The following is an 11,505-nucleotide window of genomic DNA, read 5'->3' as shown; positions in this document are numbered from 1 at the left end:
CGGAGTTCTTTTATAGACACCCTGTATATTAAACAGCTATTTTTAAAAATTGGTTTATATTTTGTAATTTTTGCTTAAGAATTATTTCTTCTGAGGAAAATAGTTTGAAACACAGATAAAGTCTAAAACAATATTGCATGACATTTTATAAGACTAAAAAGGATATTTTTGAAGTAGCTTCTTCAGTATCTGCGCCATATCAGTTGAGTTCTATGAAATTGTCTTTGTAAAGTTCAAAAGTTAGTTAATTTAATCTTTCTTTTCACAAAAAAAAATTGTGTGCTGCTTCTGTAGAAATTTTTTTTAGACCTTGGATCAACTATTTTAAGTAAGTTATCATATTTTAACTTAATAAATGTAATTTATTTTTAGTTAATTTGGAAACTTTTCATTTTTTTGGAAATAACGTTTGTGGTAGTTTTTAATTAAAGAAAAGTAGTTTTGCTTTATTTTACTCATTGTTAAATGTGTGATTCGTTTTTTTAAGCACAGTTTGATGAATTTCTTACCATTTTAAAACTTATTAATTTTCAGGGAATAATTCAAAAGTACGAATTGCATGGAATGATACTCTTGAAAAGCTTCTCACCGCTTAGTCATAAAATAATTGTGAATTCAGAAGATAATTTAAAACAAGGTGACGTAATGAAAGGTAATTTTTATTTTAGCAAAATTTTTTAACTTGTTTTTTATATTTTTTAAAAATTTTGCAAGATTATTTTTTTTGATTAATGTTCTTATTTATTTACTGTTCTATTATTTATAAGTAACAAACTTTTAAAAAAAAAAGAAATTTGTATTTTCATAGTTTGTGTCTGTATGAAGTTATAAATAACAATAATTAATTCTTTAACTGTTTAACATTTGTTTTAGGTTAATTTAAGTGTTTTTTATGAATGAATAATTCTTTTCATTGATAAATATTTGAATGCTTGTTTCTTTTGAAGTAAACATTTGTAATAATTTTTTTGTTTTTAATGCATTGTTAATACATGATGGTTATGCACAGGGTGCGTAGCGTTTCTAAAACGGGCTTATTTTTGATTTACATTTTTTGAAAGCCTTTAAAGGTTCTTTTTTATTCGTGATATGTACAAAAGAGTTTAATTTTCTGTCTTTTATAAAAGATTTTTTTTTTTTTTTTTTCCCGCGTTGTTTGTCATTCTAAATTGCAAAAATACATGATTTTTTTCAATTTTCTCTGCAATATTTATCAGAAACTGGTTATTTTATCATGATTATGTAAAGTTTTTGAATTTTATTGATTTTATGTTAATAAATTAAGAACTTTAAACGATAGAAAAAATAATTGTTACTACTGCACCGATCCTAATTATGTTTTGTTTTTTTTTTCGAAAATGATTAAAAATATTTTTTGAGTGATAAAAAAGTACTTAAAAGGTGTTTATTTTTGCTGAAAAGTCTGACTGCGCACCCTGTATGCCTTCAGCAGAAAATCAGTTTGAATTTTATTTGATTTTTGTTTTATTTTTATTACATTATCTGCACAAAACTAAAAATATTTGAATGTAAAATTCAAATTAAAATATAAAAATTTTGATATCATTTTAGTATTCTCTGTTAGAAGTTGTATTTAATTTGAAAAATTGTTTGCATTCCTTTGAATTAAGCTGTTTTTATAATAGGAATGTGACATGATGAATAATAAGATAGATTTAATTTTATTTTCACATCTAATAAATTTACTGTTAAGAAATTAAGTATATTAAATTAATAACAAATAATATTTCTACAGCCAATGAATAATATTTAAGTGTACTAAAATACTGAGGCTTTCATGAAATTCAAAATTTAGCATGCAGTTTCATAAACTATTAAATATTTTTGAGAATACTATTTATAGTTTCAACTTATTTTTAGTTTCTTTGATTATACTATTGATGATTTCTACATCAGTGCGTTATAAATCAATTTAACATATGGAATATTTTCTTAAATTTTGTTTCATTTTTTTTTTTAAATTTCTATATTTTATAATATATTTCTTCTAACTATTTTTTACTAGACTTTGAGACTTCACCCCTTGCTTATTATAATCATAAACCCCCGAGTTTGATTCACAGTCATAATTTTTTTTCTCACTAAACATTCACATCAGAATCAACAAGGCACTGTGCCACAATAGAATTAATTTTGCTAACATTTAATATTTTAGTCACCTGTATAACGAAAATAATTATTTGTTTCTTATTCCCTTTTGATCTCTACCTAATTATACCAATTTAGTTTTGTGAAAAAGAGTTTGATCTATAATACTATCTTTCTATAAAAGATTATTCATTCTACCTTTTATGTTATAAACATATAGTTGATTGTGATTTTACTTTTTATATTTTACTTCTTTGAAGCTTCTTTAATCGACTTAAATTATAATCTTAGAAANGTTTTTAAAGCTAAATTATTTTTGTCAAGAAATTTTTTTCTCCCAAGTTTTTCGTAGGCCCCTGAATTTCGTAGGCCCTAGGCACGTGCCTAGTGTGCCTATAGGTTAATCCGGCCCTGGTGCAATGCCATCATTTCTTAGATATTCATAAAACAATGTTGAGTTATTTCAAAATGTTTTGTTGTACTGAGGGATTATTGAAATAAATTGAGGCTATATTGTTTTTAATTCAAAATTATTTTCTACTCAATTTATTGCTTTATTTTTCCTTTCTATGTATATTTTTTTTTTTTTGGAAAAATAACTATTTAAATATTTTTTTTTATTGAAACGATTGAGAATTACCAATGTAAATACCATCTGAAATAGCATTTTGAACTTATAAGTAAATTTTTTTGTAGTTATCCATTTTCCTTAAAGAAAATTTTAAAAATCAGGCTGTGCTTTTTAATATTGATATTTCTTTAAATTTATTTCTCTCTAAACACAAAACTTTCAAGAATAAAGAAAGATTTGAAGATTATTGCTCAAGACTAAAGTGGCTAAGAATTATCAATCTAAATGACTGCAGCTCTTAGTCAATTCTTTGAGTGCTCTAATTAATAAAGTTTTGATATATTGTAAAGTTATATCTATACAATCGAACCTCTATTTAAAGATGACACTAAATCCTGATAATAAATTCGATACATGGAAAATTCCTTAAAAAGGAAATACCTTTTTAAATGCTAACACAAAACAGGTTTTAAATTCATAAACATTAGACATAATTAAAATAGCAATTGATACACCTTTATCTTGTAAACTAGTATATACTGTTTATTTTATAAATTGTAAGCAGGAATAGAGGTAAACATTGCAACAACTTCAACAAACAAACAACAACATTACAACAACTAAACAAACAAACAACTTCAGTGTTATACTATCATGTTACATACGTTTTCAACTGAAGAAAGTTATATTTATGTATAAAATTATAGCTGCATTTATTATATAATTAATTTTGCACATGCAATACCATCTTAAGTTTAATTGCTACTGATAAAATCTGTTAATTTTGTCTGAGTTTTTTGTTAATAATGCAAACAAGAGAGGAAAGGGATTTTACTGCTTTCTCTAAATGTTAAATGGCTTCGAAAATCAATTCAAGGTTATTTTCTCCATAAAATACATCCACAAGTTTGAAATATTTTGAGAAATAGGGATAGGTGGTTCTCAAAGAAAAATTCATTAAATAGAAGTCCGACTATATATATATGTGTGTGGGGGGGAGTTAGTGCAGCATAGGAGTAAATAACGACGATAATTTAGCAAACATAACAATTTAATAGAAATAAAAAGGATAGAAGGATATAGCAGTTTTATTGACATGACTCGTGAGAGCTGCCTTCGCGCAGAGGTCTCCGGAATGCATGTGAATAAGAAAAAGATTGTTCTATGGTATTGAAACCTACATATATATATTAAACAGCTATTTTTAAAAATTGGTTTATATTTTGTAATTTTTGCTTAAGAATTATTTCTTCTTAGGAAAATAGTTTGAAAGACAGATAAAGTCTAAAACAATATTGCATGACATTTTATAAGACTAAAAAGGATATTTTTGAAGTAGCTTCTTTAGTATCTGCGCCATATCAGTTGAGTTTTATGAAATTGTCTTTGTAAAGTTCAAAAGTTAGTTAATTTAATATGAAAATTTTCTTTCTTTTCACAAAAAAAAAACTGTGTGCTGCTTCTGTAGAAATTTTTTTTCTGACCTTGGATCAACTATTTTAAGTAAGATATCATCTCTTAACTTTATAAATGCAATTTATTTTGAGTTAATTTGGAAACTTTTCATTTTTATAGAAATAATGTTTGTAGTAGTTTTTAATTTAAAGAAAATTTTGATTTATTTTACTTATTGTTAAATGTGATTCGTTTTTTTTAAGGACAGCTTGATGAATTTCTTACCATTTTAAAACTTATTAATTATCAGGGAATAATTCAAAAGTACGAATTGCATGGAATGATACTCTTGAAAAGCTTCTTACCGCTTAGTCATAAAATAACTGTGAATTTAGAAGATAATTTAAAACAAGGTGACATAATGAAAGGTAATTTTTATTTTAGCAAAATTTTTTAACTTGTTTTTTATATTTTTTAAAAATTTTGCAAGATTATTTTTTTTGATTAATATTCTTATTTATTTACTGTTCTATTATTTATAAGTAACAAACTTTTAAAAAAAAGAAATTTGTATTTTCTTATTTTCATAGTTTGTGTCTATATGAAGTTATAAATAACAATAATTAATTCTTTATCTGTTTAAAATTTGTTTTAGACTAATTTAAGTGTTTTTTATGAATGAATAATTCTTTTCATTGATAAATATTTGAATGCTTGTTTCTTTTGAAGTAAACATTTGTCATAATTTTTTTTGTTTTTAATGCATTGTTAATACATGATGGTTATGCACAGGGTGCGTAGCATTTCTAAAAAGGGCTTATTTTTGATTTACATTTTTTGAAAGCCTTTAAAGGTTCTTTTTTATTCGGGATATGTAAAAAGAGTTTAATTTTCTGTCTTTTAAAAAAGATTTTTTTTTTTTTTGCCACGTTGTTTGTCATTCTAAATTGCAAAAATACATGATTCTTTTCAATTTTCTCTGCAATATTTATCAGAAACTGGTTATTTTATCATGATTATGTAAAGTTTTTGAATTTTATTGATTTTATGTTAATAAATTAAGAACTTTAAACGATAGAAAAAATGATTGTTACTACTGCACAGATCCTAATTATGTTTTTTTTTTTTTATCGAAAATGATTAAAAATATTTTTTGAGTCATAAAAAAGTACTTAAAAGGTGTTTATTTTTGCCGAAAAGTGTGACTGCGCACCCTGTATATCTTCAGCAGAAAATCAGTTTGAATTTTATTTGATTTTGGTTTAATTTTTACTACATTATCTGCACAAAACTAAAAATATTCTAATGTAAAATTCAAATTAAAATATAAAAATTTTGATATCATTTTAATATTCTCTGTTAGAAGTTGTATTTAATTTGAAAAATTGCTTACATTCCTTTGAATTAAGCTGTTTTTATAATAGGAATGTGACATGATGAATAATAAGATAGATTTAATTTTATTTTCACATCTAATAAATTTACTGTTAAGAAATTAAGTATATTAAATTAATAACAAATAATATTTCTACAGCCAATGAATAATATTTAAGTGTACTAAAATACTGAGGCTTTCATGAAATTCAAAATTTAGCATGCAGTTTCATAAACTATTAAATATTTTTGAGAATACTATTTATAGTTTCAACTTATTTTTAGTTTCTTTGATTATACTATTGATGATTTCTACATCGGTGCGTTATAAATCAATTTAACATATGGAATATTTTCTTAAATTTTGTTTCATTTTTTTTTTTAAATTTCTATATTTTATAATATATTTCTTCTAACTATTTTTTACTAGACTTTGAGACTTCACCCCTTGCTTATTATAATCATAAACCCCCGAGTTTGATTCACAGTCATAATTTTTTTTCTCACTAAACATTCACATCAGAATCAACAAGGCACTGTGCCACAATAGAATTAATTTTGCTAACATTTAATATTTTAGTCACCTGTATAACGAAAATAATTATTTGTTTCTTATTCCCTTTTGATCTCTACCTAATTATACCAATTTAGTTTTGTGATAAAGAGTTTGATCTATAATACTATCTTTCTATAAAAGATTATTCATTCTACCTTTTATGTTATAAACATATAGTTGATTGTGATTTTACTTTTTATATTTTACTTCTATGAAGCTTTTTTAATAGACTTAAATCATAATCTTAAAAATTTCAATATTTTCTAGCTTTATTGCATTATTTAGATATCCTATCTTTTATGTGCAAATATGTAATGGTTTATAATTGTTTGAAATTGTTAATGATTGTTAATTTTTTTTTCAGGTCAAAGCAATAACTTATTATTCCACGACTAGTGCATCATTTGTGCCATTTAGACTGCTTTCGATTGTTGAAGATGTGGATAAGAACAGGTGACTTTCTTTTTTCTTAACTGCTGAGTATTATTAAATTTGTTATTTAAAGGAGTTTTTTTTTAAATATGAGTTTCTTATGATAATTTTAATTTAAAATTCGGTTTGTAATAACATTGCTTTTTTTTTAATAATTATAATCTGAATTGATTATTCATTTTTAATCCAAAAAAGAACATGCATTTTATAACTATTTTTGTTTATACAAGATAAATTTTTTATTAACTTGAATTATTGCATTGACTATTCATTTTTTATTAACTTGCAAGCTAACTTTAGATACTATAGCCTATTTTAGAGCTTAGCAAATATGCCAATTTTAGCATAATTTACAATGCATGTCAATTTTCTTAAAAATTTATTTTAAGATTTAATATTATGGATGTAAACATAGTCTAGTCACTAATGTTTGATATTTTTCTTAATATAACTATGCAGAATGCAAATTGATTTTATGATCTTTTAATTCTTTTTCATATTATTCTGTAACTACTACTATATTGCAATGCAATNTTTTTTTTTTTTTTTTTTTTCGAAAATTAAATGAAGTAAATTAAGGATTTTTTTAAAGAAATATTTATAAAAATAGCTGTATTTTTTATTTGTGTTTTACTTGCAATAGGTAGGATAAATAATCTATTATTGATAATACTTCTAATGAGTGATTTATATGTATAAAAAAAATGACTGCCTGGTTTCCAAATCCTTCTAAATATTTAAAGTATCCAAATCGAATCTCATAAGATTCAAGATCAAATATTCCTTAAAACATTTATATAGCATCCAAAATAGACTTCTATACTGTTCGAATTAATTGGGACAAATGAAAAAAAAAGTGATTTATTGAAACTTTAGCTTTTAATCATTACATACCTTAAGTTACATTGATACATGTCTGTATTAATATGAAGTATGTCCTCCTTTAGCAGATATGACTTCAGGAACACGTTTTGGCATTGATTCCACTAGTGTAGCGTACATGTTCTTGACTTCATCGTCGTGGAACCATACTTGAATAGCACTTTTTTATCATTTGTTCTGCTGTCGTGCAATTCATCTTGGCTAAGTGATTTTTTAGAATATGCCACAGGTTCTGAATGGGATTTAGGTCTGGTGAATTACCAGGCCAATCAAGCACTTTTATTTTGTTTTCTCGCATAAAATTCCGGACCAGTTTGGAATTGTGACAAGGGGCCAAATCATGTTGAAATGTTCCGTCGAATGTTTCCATGAATGAAACAATCCTACTATGTAATATATCGATGTATTTGGCTGAATTCATCATGCCTTTTAGAGGCCCTAAGCTTCCAGTGCTATTTGTTGTGAAGAAACCCCAAAACATTTGTTTAGAGGGGTGTTTTACAGTCAGTTGGATATGATCTGGTCTGAGACTTTCGTCTAACTACTCTTGATTTGTGTCCCTGCACAAATAAATGTGTTTCATCACTGAAAACCACTTTCTTCCTGTCATTTACAGTCCATTTTTGGTATTTTCTGGCCCATGCTAAACGTTTTTTCATCCTTTTCTGAGTTAGAAATTGTTTTTTCCTTGGTCTTCTTGCCTTACGTCCAACTTCTTGAAGCCTTTTTCATACAGTTGAAGTACTCACATCAACACCACAATCCAATAAATCCCTTCGGAGGTCTGTGCTTGTCTTTCTTGGATTAATTTTACTATTTCTTATTAGACTTTTATCAGTTCTTGGAGTAGTTTTCCGTTCGCGTCCACATTTTCCTTTTCTTTTTGGAGAGGATGAGCCGGAATCTTAAAATGTTCTAAGAGTTCTGGAAACACTAGATTTCCCTACACCAACTGCTGTAGCGATGTCTCTTATAGTCATAGAAGTGTGTTCATAAAGAGCGATAATTTTAGAGCACTTCCTGGGACTAATATCAATCTTTTATAAGCACATAACTTGTGTTAGACTAAACTCAAAATTATAACCACCAGTTTCCACACTGAAATGCTCACAACTGAACTACAAATACAGTAAAACCAGTCAGACGAGTAAATTATAGTGAAGGTCTAACAGTCACCGCAGTTCAAGGCAGATATAACTGGTTTGAAGCGGTTCGGGACATCACAGGCAATCCCATACCAACTAGAATGAGAAAATCTTGCTTGTCCCAATTAATTCGAACACTATAGTATACACGCCAATAACATCACAGTTAACTCACTGAGTAAAATATTATTCATTTTATTAATGGCAGGTAAGTTTTTACCTTACAAAAAAATGAAATTAGTAGGAACAAGCAAAATACAATTATATTTTGCAGAAGCTTTTCCTCAACTCAGGGTTACAAATTGCAATCAACATGTAGTTACTCATATTGTTATTGCCTAAGAGAAATTTTTGAATGTGCATGATAGCAATAAATAATATTTATTCTGAAATCTATTAACAAGAAATTCTTTTTAATTCATTATTTTGGTTTTATCACAAGTTTTCATTGCAATATTCTTTAATTACAGTCGGGCTTCTTTTTAACGAACTTCCATTTTGCGAATTTCTCTATTTTGGGATTTTTTTTCTTCAAGAAACTAAGAACATTTTGAAAATTTCTTGGTAAAATAACTTCCAAATAGAAGTGAATTTTCTATTTAACGAACTTTTCTTTGAGATCCACGTGTTTGAAATGTTCTGAAATATTTCAGAACATTTCAAACTTGTTGACGCATTTTATGAAGGAAATGACCTTGAATTGATTTTCGCAGCCACATAACTTTTAGAAAAAGCAGCAAACTCTCTTTCCTTTTTTGTTTGCATTTCAAGCAAAAAACTCAGACTAGATTAACGGGTTTTATCCGTAGTAATTAAACTTAAGAACGCATGTGGTGATGTATGTTTAAAATAACTTTTATAGTAAATGCAGCTATAATTTTATACATAAATTTAGCATTTTATTAGTTGAAAATGTATGTAGCATGTACTTAATAATGCTTTGCTCTATTCTTGCTTTCATGCAGATTTCTTTTATGCTGAAGATTTATAAAATAAATGGTAGATACTAGTTTACAAGATAAAGGTGTGGCCATTTCTATTTTAATTTAGTGTTTATGATTTTATAACCTGTTTTGTGCTGTTTATGTATTTCAAAAGGTGATTATCTATTTAGCTAATTTTCCTTGTAACAAATTTATTCTCGGGATTTAGCGACTTTGTTAAATAGAGGTCCAACTGCAATGTAATGATAGTACACACTGATTGTGCTTGTCAACCCTTTCAGATTGCCTCGCTATTTGAGCTGATTTTACTCGCTCATTAAATACTAGTTCCTTGCAGTACTTTTTAATTCTTTCTTAGAAATTTTGTAAAACCTTTCATTTCCAACTTCTTGGTATACTACTTAGTAGTACTGAAATACTACCAAGTAGTTTTTCCGTACTACTACTTGGAAATTAGATTTGGACTGGATAATTCAATGAATTTTTCTATGTACACAAAAAATAAAATTCAATGTTTGGAGTTGCAACAGATTAACATATTGGACACCGTATGGCATTGATGAATACCTCAGGTCATAGATTAAATAAAACAGTGTGACTCTTTATTAGAATATTTCTCTTTCGTGTACAAACTATTAAGTGATCTGCATAGATTATGCAGCATCATGAAAACAAAAAGAAAAGACTTAATTATATTGTAACCTATGTATATTAAGAGACCAAATTAAAACACAAGTATAGCTCAGTTTGCTGGTTTACATTAAAAGTTAGCTTTTAACTTTTTACTTCTGCCCAACTATAGATCAGTTTCTTTCAGCGTTTTGTTGCCAATGAGAGAAAAAGAAGTTTCATGAACTTAGTGATAGTATGCATATAGTGTTATAAATAAATTCTTTCTGTTATACAAGAAAAATTACCTTTGATTAACTAAACATTAAATTGTGAAAGTTGGTTAATCTGATGTTTATTTGATTCATTTTAAATTAATTAATACAAAAGAAAATTATATTTGAAATTGTAAACATATTTTTTTTCTATAGGGATTGTGATTTAACTCTACAATTGTCTTGTAATTTGCCATCTAACGTAGAAGCATTGAATGTTGTACTACATATACCTGTGCCATCTACTACTAGAAAGTATTTATTTGTTTAAGGCCCAAATGGCAACGCTAGGAAATCGACCAATGATTGCCGCTAAAAATGTTAGATGCCAAATCTAGCTGAGGTGGCTCAACATACTTTTAAAAACGGAAACGGAAATAACCAGATAGCATCAGCTGCGGCAATCTTATACTATTAAGCTAGGCAGAAGTGAGTAGTTTTTGTCGATAGATCTCTATTTTAGTATTTTGGTCGAAAACGCTTTTTTTTCACGAATTTATTTGACGATTTTTGATTTATATCGCGAATTATTCTATAGCACATTTCTAATAGGTTTAACGAACTACATGTCATATTTTTGAATTCAAATTTATTTTAATGACTTAGTATTTACTAAAAAGATGTAATTTTTTTTAAAAAAAAAAAGTTGTTATATGGATTTGAATGATTATTTTGAATTCTTAAAATTTTGTGCATTTGCAATGTACCTAAGTTAGTTTATATTAAGCTAGGTGTCAGCACTCATCATTATTTTAAACTAAAAATTATAGTTTATCTGAAACTAGATGCCAGCGCTCATTCTTATTTTAGGGTAAAAATTTTCTCAAAAATTAAAAAGGAATTAGCTCACACACTTAGCTTTATACTCCCTCTTTCCCAAAATACTTGCTACATTTGAATACTTTTATACTGATATTGATTATTTCCTTTGAACATTTTTCCCAGATTTCAGGATGTTACGCTATCAATCAACAAAATTTACTTACCAATCATTCTCTCCTTAAACCACCCAAATCAAAATTTTTGATATTTTTCCATTGATGGACCATCATGATCTTCATCGTAACCATCAATAATTCCTTCATGAACCATTCTATTTTTTGATGGTAAACAACATAAGTAACCATCACCGCAATGTAGGTGTGATTACTTATGTTGTGATTGTCCAACATTAGAATATCAACTAGTTTAGCAGCGTTTTGTTGCCAATGAG

The 11,505-nt window shown here is 26.6% G+C and overlaps 1 long non-coding RNA gene across 22 annotated transcripts in view; it reads left to right on the top strand.

The window, feature by feature from the left end:
• Positions 1–11,505, top strand: part of LOC107451974 (uncharacterized) — a 107,250-nt gene that overhangs the window by 36,193 nt on the left and 59,552 nt on the right. For 10 of the 22 annotated variants that reach the window (XR_011637103.1, XR_011637123.1, XR_011637117.1 and 7 more), the window contains exons 3-5: positions 535–652; positions 6,370–6,458; positions 10,449–10,721. This is a non-coding gene — a long non-coding RNA (uncharacterized lncRNA). Of the gene's footprint in view, positions 1–534; positions 653–4,147; positions 4,184–4,385; positions 4,504–6,369; positions 6,459–10,448; positions 10,726–11,505 lie in introns of those variants that run through there. The other 12 variants (XR_011637193.1, XR_011637178.1, XR_011637143.1 and 9 more) reach the window with 8 other exon arrangements.

Source organism: Parasteatoda tepidariorum, chromosome 1 (assembly GCF_043381705.1).
Source record: "Parasteatoda tepidariorum isolate YZ-2023 chromosome 1, CAS_Ptep_4.0, whole genome shotgun sequence".
Lineage (NCBI taxonomy): Eukaryota > Metazoa > Arthropoda > Arachnida > Araneae > Theridiidae > Parasteatoda > Parasteatoda tepidariorum.
Note: the sequence above shows the minus strand (reverse complement) of the source record. Positions and strands in the feature narration are given on the sequence as shown.